General features: G+C 36.0%; 1 long non-coding RNA gene across 1 annotated transcript in view; it reads right to left on the reverse strand.

Moving 5' to 3' along the window:
* Nucleotides 1-12,747: 12,747 nt before the first annotated feature.
* The window catches only part of LOC139966570 (uncharacterized), a 9,236-nt gene continuing 5,102 nt past the window's right edge, over nt 12,748-16,881 (reverse strand). The window contains exon 2 of the long non-coding RNA XR_011792704.1: nt 12,748-16,881. This exon is cut by the window's right edge and continues 3,318 nt beyond it. This is a non-coding gene — a long non-coding RNA (uncharacterized lncRNA).

A 16,881-nucleotide genomic window follows, 5' to 3' on the forward strand; every position in this document is an offset into this window, starting at 1 on the left:
CTTTTGATTCCTTTCCAGGTGATAAGAGTTGTAAAAACACTCATATTTTGGTAGAAAAATGAAATTTAATAACCATATCTCGACGTCATTTCATATCGCATTTAGATTATTAAAACTTCGTCAAATGACACTTTTTGACTGGAGAGAAGCGTCTAATGGGTGCTGTGGTCCGTTCTACGTATCTTGAGAGAAATTTGAGAACTTTCATTTTTGGCCCACAATGACGATTTTGTAAGGCTATACCCTTATGATTTTGTCCAAAATTGCGACTTTTTTAATTCTTCCCAAAATTGTACCTGCGGTGTGTGGCGCCCTTTTGATTCCTTTCCAGGTGATAAGAGTTGTAAAAACACTCATATTTTGGTAGAAAAATGAAATTTAATAACCATATCTCGACGTCATTTCAGATCGCATTTAGATGACTAAAACTTCGTCAAATGACACTTTTTGTCTCGAGAGAAGCGTCTAATGGGTGCTGTGGTCCGTTCTACGTATCCTGAGAGAAATTTGAGAACTTTCATTTTTGGCCCAAAAATGACGATTTTGTAAGGCTATACCCTTATGATTTTGTCGGATTTTGGCCAAAATTGTGACTTTTTTAATTCTTCCCAAAATTGTACCTGCGGTGTGTGGCGCCCTTTTGATTCCTTTCCAGGTGATAAGAGTTGTAAAAACACTCATATTTTGGTAGAAAAATGAAATTTAATAACCATATCTCAACGTCATTTCATATCGCATTTAGATTATTAAAACTTCGTCAAATGACACTTTTTGTCTCGAGAGAAGCGTCTAATGGGTGCTGTGGTCCGTTCTACATATCCTGAGAGAAAATTAAGAACTTTCATTTTTGGCCCAAAAATGACGATTTTGTAAGGCTATATACCCTTATGATTTTGTCGGATTTTGGCCAAAATTGCGACTTTTTTAATTCTTCCCAAAATTGTACCTGCGGTGTGTGGCGCCCTTTTGATTCCTTTCCAGGTGATAAGAGTTGTAAAAACACTCATATTTTGGTAGAAAAATGAAATTTAATAACCATATCTCGACGTCATTTCATATCGCATTTAGATTATTAAAACTTCGTCAAATGACACTTTTTGTCTCGAGAGAAGCGTCTAATGGGTGCTGTGGTCCGTTCTACATATCCTGAGAGAAAATTAAGAACTTTCATTTTTGGCCCAAAAATGACGATTTTGTAAGGGTTATGATTTATGGCTCATGATTTTGTCGGATTTTGGCCAAAATTGCGACTTTTTTAATTCTTCCCAAAATTGTACCTGCGGTGTGTGGCGCCCTTTTGATTCCTTTCCAGGTGATAAGAGTTGTAAAAACACTCATATTTTGGTAGAAAAATGAAATTTAATAACCATATCTCGACGTCATTTCATATCGCATTTAGATTATTAAAACTTCGTCAAATGACACTTTTTGTCTCGAGAGAAGCGTCTAATGGGTGCTGTGGCCCGTTCTACATATCCTGAGAGAAAATTAAGAACTTTCATTTTTGGCCCAAAAATGACGATTTTGTAAGGCTATACCCTTATGATTTTGTCGGATTTTGTCCAAAATTGCGACTTTTTTAATTCTTCCCAAAATTGTACCTGCGGTGTGTGGCGCCCTTTTGATTCCTTTCCAGGTGATAAGAGTTGTAAAAACACTCATATTTTGGTAGAAAAATGAAATTTAATAACCATATCTCGACGTCATTTCATATCGCATTTAGATTATTAAAACTTCGTCAAATGACACTTTTTGTCTCGAGAGAAGCGTCTAATGGGTGCTGTGGTCCGTTCTACATATCCTGAGAGAAAATTAAGAACTTTCATTTTTGGCCCAAAAATGACGATTTTGTAAGGCTATATACCCTTATGAATTTGTCGGATTTTGGCCAAAATTGCGACTTTTTTAATTCTTCCCAAAATTGTACCTGCGGTGTGTGGCGCCCTTTTGATTCCTTTCCAGGTGATAAGAGTTGTAAAAACACTCATATTTTGGTAGAAAAATGAAATTTAATAACCATATCTCGACGTCATTTCATATCGCATTTAGATTATTAAAACTTCGTCAAATGACACTTTTTGTCTCGAGAGAAGCGTCTATTGGGTGCTGTGGTCCGTTCTACGTATCCTGAGAGAAATTTGAGAACTTTCATATTTGGCCCACAATGACGATTTTGTAAGGCTATACCCTTATGACTTTTTTAATTCTTCCCAAAATTGTACCTGCGGTGTGTGGCGCCCTTTTGATTCCTTTCCAGGTGATAAGAGTTGTAAAAACACTCATATTTTGGTAGAAAAATGAAATTTAATAACCATATCTCGACGTCATTTCATATCGCATTTAGATTATTAAAACTTCGTCAAATGACACTTTTTGTCTCGAGAGAAGCGTCTAATGGGTGCTGTGGTCCGTTCTACATATCCTGAGAGAAAATTAAGAACTTTCATTTTTGGCCCAAAAATGACGATTTTGTAAGGCTATATACCCTTTTGATTTTGTCGGATTTTGGCCAAAATTGCGACTTTTTTAATTCTTCCCAAAATTGTACCTGCGGTGTGTGGCGCCCTTTTGATTCCTTTCCAGGTGATAAGAGTTGTAAAAACACTCATATTTTGGTAGAAAAATGAAATTTAATAACCATATCTCGACGTCATTTCATATCGCATTTAGATTATTAAAACTTCGTCAAATGACACTTTTTGTCTCGAGAGAAGCGTCTAATGGGTGCTGTGGTCCGTTCTACATATCCTGAGAGAAAATTAAGAACTTTCATTTTTGGCCCAAAAATGACGATTTTGTAAGGCTATACCCTTATGATTTTGTCGGATTTTGGCCAAAATTGCGACTTTTTTAATTCTTCCCAAAATTGTACCTGCGGTGTGTGGCGCCCTTTTGATTCCTTTCCAGGTGATAAGAGTTGTAAAAACACTCATATTTTGGTAGAAAAATGAAATTTAATAACCATATCTCGACGTCATTTCATATCGCATTTAGATTATTAAAACTTCGTCAAATGACACTTTTTGTCTCGAGAGAAGCGTCTAATGGGTGCTGTGGTCCGTTCTGCATATCCTGAGAGAAAATTAAGAACTTTCCTTTTTTGGCCCAAAAATGACGATTTTGTAAGGCTATACCCTTATGATTTTGTCGGATTTTGTCCAAAATTGCGACTTTTTTAATTCTTCCCAAAATTGTACCTGCGGTGTGTGGCGCCCTTTTGATTCCTTTCCAGGTGATAAGAGTTGTAAAAACACTCATATTTTGGTAGAAAAATGAAATTTAATAACCATATCTCGACGTCATTTCATATCGCATTTAGATTATTAAAACTTCGTCAAATGACACTTTTTGACTAGAGAGAAGCGTCTAATGGGTGCTGTGGTCCGTTCTACGTATCCTGAGAGAAATTTGAGAACTTTCATTTTTGGCCCACAATGTCGATTTTGTAAGGCTATACCCTTATGATTTTGTCCAAAATTGCGACTTTTTTAATTCTTCCCAAAATTGTACCTGCGGTGTGTGGCGCCCTTTTGATTCCTTTCCAGGTGATAAGAGTTGTAAAAACACTCATATTTTGGTAGAAAAATGAAATTTAATAACCATATCTCGACGTCATTTCATATCGCATTTAGATTATTAAAACTTCGTCAAATGACACTTTTTGTCTCGAGAGAAGCGTCTAATGGGTGCTGTGGTCCGTTCTACATATCCTGAGAGAAAATTAAGAACTTTCATTTTTGGCCCAAAAATGACGATTTTGTAAGGCTATTCCCTTATGATTTTGTCGGATTTTGGCCAAAATTGTGACTTTTTTAATTCTTCCCAAAATTGTACCTGCGGTGTGTGGCGCCCTTTTGATTCCTTTCCAGGTGATAAGAGTTGTAAAAACACTCATATTTTGGTAGAAAAATGAAATTTAATAACCATATCTCGACGTCATTTCATATCGCATTTAGATTATTAAAACTTCGTCAAATGACACTTTTTGACTGGAGAGAAGCGTCTAATGGGTGCTGTGGTCCGTTCTACGTATCCTGAGAGAAATTTGAGAACTTTCATTTTTGGCCCAAAATGACGATTTTGTAAGTCTATACCCTTATGATTTTGTCCAAAATTGCGACTTTTTTAATTCTTCCCAAAATTGTACCTGCGGTGTGTGGCGCCCTTTTGATTCCTTTCCAGGTGATAAGAGTTGTAAAAACACTCATATTTTGGTAGAAAAATGAAATTTAATAACCATATCTCGACGTCATTTCATATCGCATTTAGATTATTAAAACTTCGTCAAATGACACTTTTTGTCTCGAGAGAAGCGTCTAATGGGTGCTGTGGTCCGTTCTGCATATCCTGAGAGAAAATTAAGAACTTTCATTTTTGGCCCAAAAATGACGATTTTGTAAGGCTATACCCTTATGATTTTGGCCAAAATTGCGACTTTTTTAATTCTTCCCAAAATTGTACCTGCGGTGTGTGGCGCCCTTTTGATTCCTTTCCAGGTGATAAGAGTTGTAAAAACACTCATATTTTGGTAGAAAAATGAAATTTAATAACCATATCTCGACGTCATTTCATATCGCATTTAGATTATTAAAACTTCGTCAAATGACACTTTTTGACTAGAGAGAAGCGTCTAATGGGTGCTGTGGTCCGTTCTACGTATCCTGAGAGAAATTTGAGAACTTTCATTTTTGGCCCAAAATGACGATTTTGTAAGGCTATACCCTTATGATTTTGTCCAAAATTGCGACTTTTTTAATTCTTCCCAAAATTGTACCTGCGGTGTGTGGCGCCCTTTTGATTCCTTTCCAGGTGATAAGAGTTGTAAAAACACTCATATTTTGGTAGAAAAATGAAATTTAATAACCATATCTCGACGTCATTTCATATCGCATTTAGATTATTAAAACTTCGTCAAATGACACTTTTTGACTCGAGAGAAGCGTCTAATGGGTGCTGTGGTCCGTTCTACGTATCCTGAGAGAAATTTGAGAACTTTCATTTTTGGCCCAAATATGACGATTTTGTAAGGCTATACCCTTATGATTTTGTCGGATTTTGGCCAAAATTGCGACTTTTTTAATTCTTCCCAAAATTGTACCTGCGGTGTGTGGCGCCCTTTTGATTCCTTTCCAGGTGATAAGAGTTGTAAAAACACTCATATTTTGGTAGAAAAATGAAATTTAATAACCATATCTCGACGTCATTTCATATCGCATTTAGATTATTAAAACTTCGTCAAATGACACTTTTTGTCTCGAAAGAAGCGTCTAATGGGTGCTGTGGTCCGTTCTACATATCCTGAGAGAAAATTAAGAACTTTCATTTTTGGCCCAAAAATGACGATTTTGTAAGGCTATACCCTTATGATTTTGTCGGATTTTGGCCAAAATTGCGACTTTTTTAATTCTTCCCAAAATTGTACCTGCGGTGTGTGGCGCCCTTTTGATTCCTTTCCAGGTGATAAGAGTTGTAAAAACACTCATATTTTGGTAGAAAAATGAAATTTAATAACCATATCTCGACGTCATTTCATATCGCATTTAGATTATTGAAACTTCGTCAAATGACACTTTTTGACTGGAGAGAAGCGTCTAATGGGTGCTGTGGTCCGTTCTACGTATCTTGAGAGAAATTTGAGAACTTTCATTTTTGGCCCAAAATGACGATTTTGTAAGGCTATACCCTTATGATTTTGTCCAAAATTGCGACTTTTTTAATTCTTCCCAAAATTGTACCTGCGGTGTGTGGCGCCCTTTTGATTCCTTTCCAGGTGATAAGAGTTGTAAAAACACTCATATTTTGGTAGAAAAATGAAATTTAATAACCATATCTCGACGTCATTTCATATCGCATTTAGATTATTAAAACTTCGTCAAATGACACTTTTTGTCTCGAGAGAAGCGTCTAATGGGTGCTGTGGTCCGTTCTACATATCCTGAGAGAAAATTAAGAACTTTCATTTTTGGCCCAAAAATGACGATTTTGTAAGGCTATATACCCTTATGATTTTGTCGGATTTTGGCCAAAATTGCGACTTTTTTAATTCTTCCCAAAATTGTACCTGCGGTGTGTGGCGCCCTTTTGATTCCTTTCCAGGTGATAAGAGTTGTAAAAACACTCATATTTTGGTAGAAAAATGAAATTTAATAACCATATCTCGACGTCATTTCATATCGCATTTAGATTATTAAAACTTCGTCAAATGACACTTTTTGTCTCGAGAGAAGCGTCTAATGGGTGCTGTGGTCCGTTCTACATATCCTGAGAGAAAATTAAGAACTTTCATTTTTGGCCCAAAAATGACGATTTTGTAAGGCTATACCCTTATGATTTTGTCGGATTTTGGCCAAAATTGTGACTTTTTTAATTCTTCCCAAAATTGTACCTGCGGTGTGTGGCGCCCTTTTGATTCCTTTCCAGGTGATAAGAGTTGTAAAAACACTCATATTTTGGTAGAAAAATGAAATTTAATAACCATATCTCGACGTCATTTCATATCGCATTTAGATTATTAAAACTTCGTCAAATGACACTTTTTGTCTCGAGAGAAGCGTCTAATGGGTGCTGTGGCCCGTTCTACATATCCTGAGAGAAAATTAAGAACTTTCATTTTTGTCCCAAAAATGAAAATTTTGTAAGGCTATACCCTTATGATTTTGTCGGATTTTGTCCAAAATTGCGACTTTTTTAATTCTTCCCAAAATTGTACCTGCGGTGTGTGGCGCCCTTTTGATTCCTTTCCAGGTGATAAGAGTTGTAAAAACACTCATATTTTGGTAGAAAAATGAAATTTAATAACCATATCTCGACGTCATTTCATATCGCATTTAGATTATTAAAACTTCGTCAAATGACACTTTTTGACTCGAGAGAAGCGTCTAATGGGTGCTGTGGTCCGTTCTACGTATCCTGAGAGAAATTTGAGAACTTTCATTTTTGGTCCAAAAATGACGATTTTGTAAGGCTATACCCTTATGATTTTGTCCAAAATTGCGACTTTTTTAATTCTTCCCAAAATTGTATCTGCGGTGTGTGGCGCCCTTTTGATTCCTTTCCAGGTGATAAGAGTTGTAAAAACACTCATATTTTGGTAGAAAAATGAAATTTAATAACCATATCTCGACGTCATTTCATATCGCATTTAGATTATTAAAACTTCGTCAAATGACACTTTTTGACTGGAGAGAAGCGTCTAATGGGTGCTGTGGTCCGTTCTACGTATCTTGAGAGAAAATTTGAGAACTTTCATTTTTGGCCCAAATATGACGATTTTGTAAGGTTATACCCTTATGATTTTGTCGGATTTTGGCCAAAATTGCGACTTTTTTAATTCTTCCCAAAATTGTACCTGCGGTGTGTGGCGCCCTTTTGATTCCTTTCCAGGTGATAAGAGTTGTAAAAACACTCATATTTTGGTAGAAAAATGAAATTTAATAACCATATCTCGACGTCACTTCATATCGCATTTAGATTATTAAAACTTCGTCAAATGACACTTTTTGACTGGAGAGAAGCGTCTAATGGGTGCTGTGGTCCGTTCTACGTATCCTGAGAGAAATTTGAGAACTTTCATTTTTGTCCCAAATATGACGATTTTGTAAGGCTATACCCTTATGATTTTGTCGGATTTTGGCCAAAATTGCGACTTTTTTAATTCTTCCCAAAATTGTACCTGCCCTTGTGTGGCGCCCTTTTGATTCCTTTCCAGGTTATAAGGGTTGTAAAAACACTCATATTTTGGTAGAAAAATGAAATTTAATAACCATATCTCGACGTCATTTCATATCGCATTTAGATTATTAAAACTTCGTCAAATGACACTTTTTGTCTCGAGAGAAGCGTCTATTGGGTGCTGTGGTCCGTTCTACGTATCCTGAGAGAAATTTGAGAACTTTCATATTTGGCCCACAATGACGATTTTGTAAGGCTATACCCTTATGACTTTTTTAATTCTTCCCAAAATTGTACCTGCGGTGTGTGGCGCCCTTTTGATTCCTTTCCAGGTGATAAGAGTTGTAAAAACACTCATATTTTGGTAGAAAAATGAAATTTAATAACCATATCTCGACGTCATTTCATATCGCATTTAGATTATTAAAACTTCGTCAAATGACACTTTTTGTCTCGAGAGAAGCGTCTAATGGGTGCTGTGGTCCGTTCTACATATCCTGAGAGAAAATTAAGAACTTTCATTTTTGGCCCAAAAATGACGATTTTGTAAGGCTATATACCCTTTTGATTTTGTCGGATTTTGGCCAAAATTGCGACTTTTTTAATTCTTCCCAAAATTGTACCTGCGGTGTGTGGCGCCCTTTTGATTCCTTTCCAGGTGATAAGAGTTGTAAAAACACTCATATTTTGGTAGAAAAATGAAATTTAATAACCATATCTCGACGTCATTTCATATCGCATTTAGATTATTAAAACTTCGTCAAATGACACTTTTTGTCTCGAGAGAAGCGTCTAATGGGTGCTGTGGTCCGTTCTACATATCCTGAGAGAAAATTAAGAACTTTCATTTTTGGCCCAAAAATGACGATTTTGTAAGGCTATACCCTTATGATTTTGTCGGATTTTGGCCAAAATTGCGACTTTTTTAATTCTTCCCAAAATTGTACCTGCGGTGTGTGGCGCCCTTTTGATTCCTTTCCAGGTGATAAGAGTTGTAAAAACACTCATATTTTGGTAGAAAAATGAAATTTAATAACCATATCTCGACGTCATTTCATATCGCATTTAGATTATTAAAACTTCGTCAAATGACACTTTTTGTCTCGAGAGAAGCGTCTAATGGGTGCTGTGGTCCGTTCTGCATATCCTGAGAGAAAATTAAGAACTTTCCTTTTTTGGCCCAAAAATGACGATTTTGTAAGGCTATACCCTTATGATTTTGTCGGATTTTGTCCAAAATTGCGACTTTTTTAATTCTTCCCAAAATTGTACCTGCGGTGTGTGGCGCCCTTTTGATTCCTTTCCAGGTGATAAGAGTTGTAAAAACACTCATATTTTGGTAGAAAAATGAAATTTAATAACCATATCTCGACGTCATTTCATATCGCATTTAGATTATTAAAACTTCGTCAAATGACACTTTTTGACTAGAGAGAAGCGTCTAATGGGTGCTGTGGTCCGTCCTACGTATCCTGAGAGAAATTTGAGAACTTTCATTTTTGGCCCACAATGTCGATTTTGTAAGGCTATACCCTTATGATTTTGTCCAAAATTGCGACTTTTTTAATTCTTCCCAAAATTGTACCTGCGGTGTGTGGCGCCCTTTTGATTCCTTTCCAGGTGATAAGAGTTGTAAAAACACTCATATTTTGGTAGAAAAATGAAATTTAATAACCATATCTCGACGTCATTTCATATCGCATTTAGATTATTAAAACTTCGTCAAATGACACTTTTTGACTGGAGAGAAGCGTCTAATGGGTGCTGTGGTCCGTTCTACGTATCCTGAGAGAAATTTGAGAACTTTCATTTTTGGCCCAAAATGACGATTTTGTAAGGCTATACCCTTATGATTTTGTCGGATTTTGGCCAAAATTGTGACTTTTTTAATTCTTCCCAAAATTGTACCTGCGGTGTGTGGCGCCCTTTTGATTCCTTTCCAGGTGATAAGAGTTGTAAAAACACTCATATTTTGGTAGAAAAATGAAATTTAATAACCATATCTCGACGTCATTTCATATCGCATTTAGATTATTAAAACTTCGTCAAATGACACTTTTTGTCTCGAGAGAAGCGTCTAATGGGTGCTGTGGTCCGTTCTACATATCCTGAGAGAAAATTAAGAACTTTCATTTTTGGCCCAAAAATGACGATTTTGTAAGGCTATACCCTTATGATTTTGTCGGATTTTGGCCAAAATTGTGACTTTTTTAATTCTTCCCAAAATTGTACCTGCGGTGTGTGGCGCCCTTTTGATTCCTTTCCAGGTGATAAGAGTTGTAAAAACACTCATATTTTGGTAGAAAAATGAAATTTAATAACCATATCTCGACGTCATTTCATATCGCATTTAGATTATTAAAACTTCGTCAAATGACACTTTTTGTCTCGAGAGAAGCGTCTAATGGGTGCTGTGGCCCGTTCTACATATCCTGAGAGAAAATTAAGAACTTTCATTTTTGTCCCAAAAATGAAAATTTTGTAAGGCTATACCCTTATGATTTTGTCGGATTTTGTCCAAAATTGCGACTTTTTTAATTCTTCCCAAAATTGTACCTGCGGTGTGTGGCGCCCTTTTGATTCCTTTCCAGGTGATAAGAGTTGTAAAAACACTCATATTTTGGTAGAAAAATGAAATTTAATAACCATATCTCGACGTCATTTCATATCGCATTTAGATTATTAAAACTTCGTCAAATGACACTTTTTGACTCGAGAGAAGCGTCTAATGGGTGCTGTGGTCCGTTCTACGTATCCTGAGAGAAATTTGAGAACTTTCATTTTTGGCCCAAAAATGACGATTTTGTAAGGCTATACCCTTATGATTTTGTCCAAAATTGCGACTTTTTTAATTCTTCCCAAAATTGTATCTGCGGTGTGTGGCGCCCTTTTGATTCCTTTCCAGGTGATAAGAGTTGTAAAAACACTCATATTTTGGTAGAAAAATGAAATTTAATAACCATATCTCGACGTCATTTCATATCGCATTTAGATTATTAAAACTTCGTCAAATGACACTTTTTGACTGGAGAGAAGCGTCTAATGGGTGCTGTGGTCCGTTCTACGTATCTTGAGAGAAAATTTGAGAACTTTCATTTTTGGCCCAAATATGACGATTTTGTAAGGTTATACCCTTATGATTTTGTCGGATTTTGGCCAAAATTGCGACTTTTTTAATTCTTCCCAAAATTGTACCTGCGGTGTGTGGCGCCCTTTTGATTCCTTTCCAGGTGATAAGAGTTGTAAAAACACTCATATTTTGGTAGAAAAATGAAATTTAATAACCATATCTCGACGTCACTTCATATCGCATTTAGATTATTAAAACTTCGTCAAATGACACTTTTTGACTGGAGAGAAGCGTCTAATGGGTGCTGTGGTCCGTTCTACGTATCCTGAGAGAAATTTGAGAACTTTCATTTTTGTCCCAAATATGACGATTTTGTAAGGCTATACCCTTATGATTTTGTCGGATTTTGGCCAAAATTGCGACTTTTTTAATTCTTCCCAAAATTGTACCTGCCCTTGTGTGGCGCCCTTTTGATTCCTTTCCAGGTTATAAGGGTTGTAAAAACACTCATATTTTGGTAGAAAAATGAAATTTAATAACCATATCTCGACGTCATTTCATATCGCATTTAGATTATTAAAACTTTTTCAAATGACACTTTTTGTCTCGAGAAGCGTCTAATGGGTGCTGTGGTCCGTTCTACGTATCCTGAGAGAAAATTTAGAACTTTCATTTTTGGCCCAAATATGACGATTTTGTAAGGCTATACCCTTATGATTTTGTCGGATTTTGGCCAAAATTGCGACTTTTTTAATTCTTCCCAAAATTGTACCTGCGGTGTGTGGCGCCCTTTTGATTCCTTTCCAGGTGATAAGAGTTGTAAAAACACTCATATTTTGGTAGAAAAATGAAATTTAATAACCATATCTCGACGTCATTTCATATCGCATTTAGATGACTAAAACTTCGTCAAATGACACTTTTTGACTCGAGAGAAGCGTCTAATGGGTGCTGTGGTCCGTTCTACGTATCCTGAGAGAAATTTGAGAACTTTCATTTTTGGCCCAAAAATGACGATTTTGTAAGGCTATACCCTTATGATTTTGTCGGATTTTGGCCAAATTGCGACTTTTTTAATTCTTCCCAAAATTGTACCTGCGGTGTGTGGCGCCCTTTTGATTCCTTTCCAGGTGATAAGAGTTGTAAAAACACTCATATTTTGGTAGAAAAATGAAATTTAATAACCATATCTCGACGTCATTTCATATCGCATTTAGATCATTAAAACTTCGTCAAATGACACTTTTTTTCTCGAGAGAAGCGTCTAATGGGTGCTGTGGTCCGTTCTACGTATACTGAGAGAAAATTAAGAACTTTAATTTTGGCCTAAATATGACGATTTTGTAAGGCTATACCCTTATGATTTTGTCGGATTTCCTTTCCAGGTGATAAGAGTGGTAGAAACACTAATATTTTGGTAGAAAAATGAAATTTAATAACCATATCTTGACGTCATTTTATATCGCATTGAGAAGACTAAAACTTCGTCAAATGACACTTTTGTCTCGAGAGAAGCGTCTAATGGGTGATAGGTCCGTTCTACGTATCCTGAGAGAAAATTAAGAACTTTCATTTTTGGCCCAAAAATGATAAGAGTAGTTAAGAGTAGTAAGAGTATTAAAAGCACTCATATTTTGGTGGAAAATGAAATTTAAGAACTATATCTCGACGTCATTTCATATCGCTTTTAGATTATTAAAACTTTGTCAAATGACACTTTGTCCAAGAGCTCCGGAGAAGTGGAGTTGGGTTATGGGTTCAAGTAGAGACCAATATAAAACACCTGGAATAATTTCCTTGAAATTGTAATGATAAAAAAATGGAATGAAACCATGTTTTTTTAGCTTGAATGATTGCTTGGTCAGTAACTATTGTTCTTAATACCCAGTCACCAAATCAACAGAAAAACAAATATTACGTTTCTCACAAAAGCAGTTGTTTTTTGTTTTGTTTTTTCTGAGCAGAGTTGCACATCTAAAAAAAAAGAAGGAAAACAACATGATGGATCATTTATATAAACTTCTCACACAGTTAAATAAACATTTACACAAGTCATACTAATAATGATAATACTCATAATAATAATAATAATATCACACATTTATATACATATTCACACCTCAACGTAATGCACGATTTTAAGCACTTATTTTATAGTGACTTTTGAATATTTCTTTGTAAAATCTCAAAATAAACATGGGCTGCTTTCTCTCTGTTTTTCTTTCTTTCTTTTTTGATGAAAAAAAAAATAAGAAAATGATTCCTTTTACTTTCTGATTTTGTCTTGTTGTAGCTTGTCTTTATGAATGTTTCAATTTTTTCAGAATTGACTAAAGAAAAGTCAACATATCTGAAAACATTTAATGAAAATATAAATGAATAAATATTCATGTGGGCAATGATATCTCTGCTTTTGTTTAACAATGAAGAGAATAAAAGATATGAAATGATTGCTTGCTCTTAGTAAGCAGGCGAGTGAAACCATGGAATATTTTTATATTTTTTTACTTTGATTCTGGCAACCACTTCCTTCCATAGTGGAGGTTGCATTATTATCCTCTATAACACTGGCCTATGCAAATGCAACAAAGTAATTAAATATGCAAAATGAACCTATGCAAACGCACATATGCATCTTCAATAAACCTAATGTTAAGGATATATCCGGGCAAATAATGCATTTTCGTGAACCACAAAAATGCATTCCTTCCTCATCATCTATGCTTCACAAAGAAAGCCATTTCTTAAGGATATTTGCAAGCAGGGGATGTGAATAATTGGGTCAACTAGAACTCAGTTAATGCACATTCAATAGGGTCCGATTAAATTAGGTGGTTGAATATTTTATAAGGTTGGTCCAATATCAAACGTGAATAAATACAAATGGCGTTATAATATATAAACCAGTGAATAAATAAACAACACCCTGGTTTGATATGGTTATAAAAACACACATTTCACTGAGAAGACAAACACCATCAGGTATCTGAGACATTCATTTATTTATATTCCAACATGAAGTGAATCCATTCATTAAACAACAGTTTTCCATGTCTTATTTTATCTCTCCCTCTTCAACAAATGAACAGAAATTGTTTTTTACAAAGAAATTTGTATTTTTGCAAGTCAAACAGAAACTGACACCAAAAAAAATTGTTTACAAGAAGAATAGTATAGTCATGAAAATTTGGTGATATTCATATTTTTTTTATTTTACTTTCGTAAAGTAGTTGATAAATAAGATTACCTACAAAAAATGTTGAGAGACCGAAGTAAACTCCCTGGGTCCCCGTCCAAGTCAACTAACCCTCAAATTCCAAGCTGAGTCCGAGTCCAGATAACCGGACTCCAAGCCAAATCTGTGTTCGGCTCAACACTAAATAGAAGACTATCAACATGGACAGTTGAATGAAGTCCAGATTACCAATTCGTATAAAATATTGTCCAAAACAATAATGGGAAATCAACAGGAAAATCTGCTTTTACATGTGTGGTGACACTAGTCCAACCGTTACTAGCCTGGGAATCGTTACCAAGGTAACTAGATGCCCAAGCCAGGTTACCAGTAGAAACAAGAAAACCTATCCGCACAAGTATTATTCTAATGTACTCACCTGTTCTCAAAAAGAACAAATCAGTTTTTTTTTTATCACTCTGGTGTCCATAATAGTGATTCAAAAGTCTAGTTCCTTCTGCCCTCCAGCAGCAATGCCAGGTCCCAGTGGTAGCGTTGCTAGTCTGGGAATTAGTTACCAAGGTTACTAGAGACCCAAGCCAGGTTACGAGTAAAAACTAGAAAACCAATGCGAACAAGTATTATTTGAATGTACTCACCTGTTCTCCGAAAGAACAATTCCGTTTTGTTTTGTATCACTCTGGTGTCCATACTAATGATATATACGGAGACCTGAGCATTTCAATAATTGTACTCGACAATATCCTTACAATACTGAGGTATCTGGAGACCTCAGCATTTCAAATACTGTACCAAACAATATACGTACAATACTGAGCTCTCCAGAAACAAGAAAACCTATGCGCACAAGTATTTTTGGAATGTACTCGCCTGTTCTCCAAAAGAACAAATCCGATTTTTTTTTCACTATGGTGTCCATACTAGTGATTCAAAAGTCCAGTTCCTTCTGCCCTCCAGCAGCAATGCCAGGTACCAGTGGTAGCGTTGCTAGCCTGGGAATCGTTACCAAGGTAACTAGAGACCCAAGCCAGGTTACGAGTAGAAACAAGAAAACCTATGCGCACAAGTATTATTTGAATGTACTCACCTGTTCTCCGAAAGAACAAATCTGTTTTGTTTTGTATCACTCTGGTGTCCATACTAATGATATATACGGTGACCTGAGCATTTCAATTGCTGTACTCGACAATATCCTTGCAATACTGAGGTATCTGGAGACCTCAGCATTTCAAATACTGTACCAAACAATATACGTACAATACTGAGCTCTCCAGAAACCAGAAAACCTATGCGCACAAGTATTTTTGGAAAAAACTCGCCTGTTCTCCAAAAGAACAAATCCGTTTTTTTTTTTTTATCACTCTGGTGTCCATACTAGTGATTCAAAAGTCCAGTTCCTTCTGCCCTCCAGCAGCATGTATGTATGCGTGTATGTATGTATGTATGTATGTATGTATGTATGTATGTATGTATGTATGTATGTATGTATGTATGTATGTATGTATGTATGTATGTATGTATGTATGTATGCGTGTATGTATGTATATTAGATCCTCCTGCAAGCAGGAACGTGGGAAGAAGCCTAATTGGCTTATCAAAGCCGCAAGCTGACCGAAGTCAGTCTCTCACATTCATATTTAGCGTCCATGATTATGAATTGTTAATTGTCAACAACTCTGTAACTGGACGACATACAATAATTTGGGAGTGACTCGAACCGGGGACCTTATGATTGAAAGGCACCGGTGTTAACCACTGAGCTAACACTCCACAAGATGAATATACGGAGAACTATAATGATGAATATAATGATGAATATAATGATGAATATACGGAGAACTAAACCTTTCAATTCTGTACTCGACAATGCCAGGTACCAGTGGTAGCGTTGCTAGCCTGGGAATCGTTACCAAGGTAACTAGAGACCCAAGCCAGGTTACGAGTAGAAACAAGAAAACCTATGCGCACAAGTATTATTTGAATGTACTCACCTGTTCTCCGAAAGAACAAATCTGTTTTGTTTTGTATCACTCTGGTGTCCATACTAATGATATATACGGTGACCTGAGCATTTCAATTGCTGTACTCGACAATATCCTTGCAATACTGAGGTATCTGGAGACCTCAGCATTTCAAATACTGTACCAAACAATATACGTACAATACTGAGCTCTCCAGAAACCAGAAAACCTATGCGCACAAGTATTTTTGGAAAAAACTCGCCTGTTCTCCAAAAGAACAAATCCGTTTTTTTTTTTTTATCACTCTGGTGTCCATACTAGTGATTCAAAAGTCCAGTTCCTTCTGCCCTCCAGCAGCATGTATGTATGCGTGTATGTATGTATGTATGTATGTATGTATGTATGTATGTATGTATGTATGTATGTATGTATGTATGTATGTATGTATGTATGTATGTATGTATGTATGTATGTATGTATGTATGTATGCGTGTATGTATGTATATTAGATCCTCCTGCAAGCAGGAACGTGGGAAGAAGCCTAATTGGCTTATCAAAGCCGCAAGCTGACCGAAGTCAGTCTCTCACATTCATATTTAGCGTCCATGATTATGAATTGTTAATTGTCAACAACTCTGTAACTGGACGACATACAATAATTTGGGAGTGACTCGAACCGGGGACCTTATGATTGAAAGGCACCGGTGTTAACCACTGAGCTAACACTCCACAAGATGAATATACGGAGAACTATAATGATGAATATAATGATGAATATAATGATGAATATACGGAGAACTAAACCTTTCAATTCTGTACTCGACAATGCCAGGTACCAGTGGTAGCGTTGCTAGCCTGGGAATCGTTACCAAGGTAACTAGAGACCCAAGCCAGGTTACGAGTAGAAACAAGAAAACCTATACGCACAAGTATTTTTTGAATGTACACGCCTGTTCTCCAAAAGAACAAATCCGATTTTTTTT

The sequence above is a fragment of the Apostichopus japonicus genome, chromosome 4, assembly GCF_037975245.1.
Source record: "Apostichopus japonicus isolate 1M-3 chromosome 4, ASM3797524v1, whole genome shotgun sequence".
NCBI classification, from domain to species: domain Eukaryota; kingdom Metazoa; phylum Echinodermata; class Holothuroidea; order Aspidochirotida; family Stichopodidae; genus Apostichopus; species Apostichopus japonicus.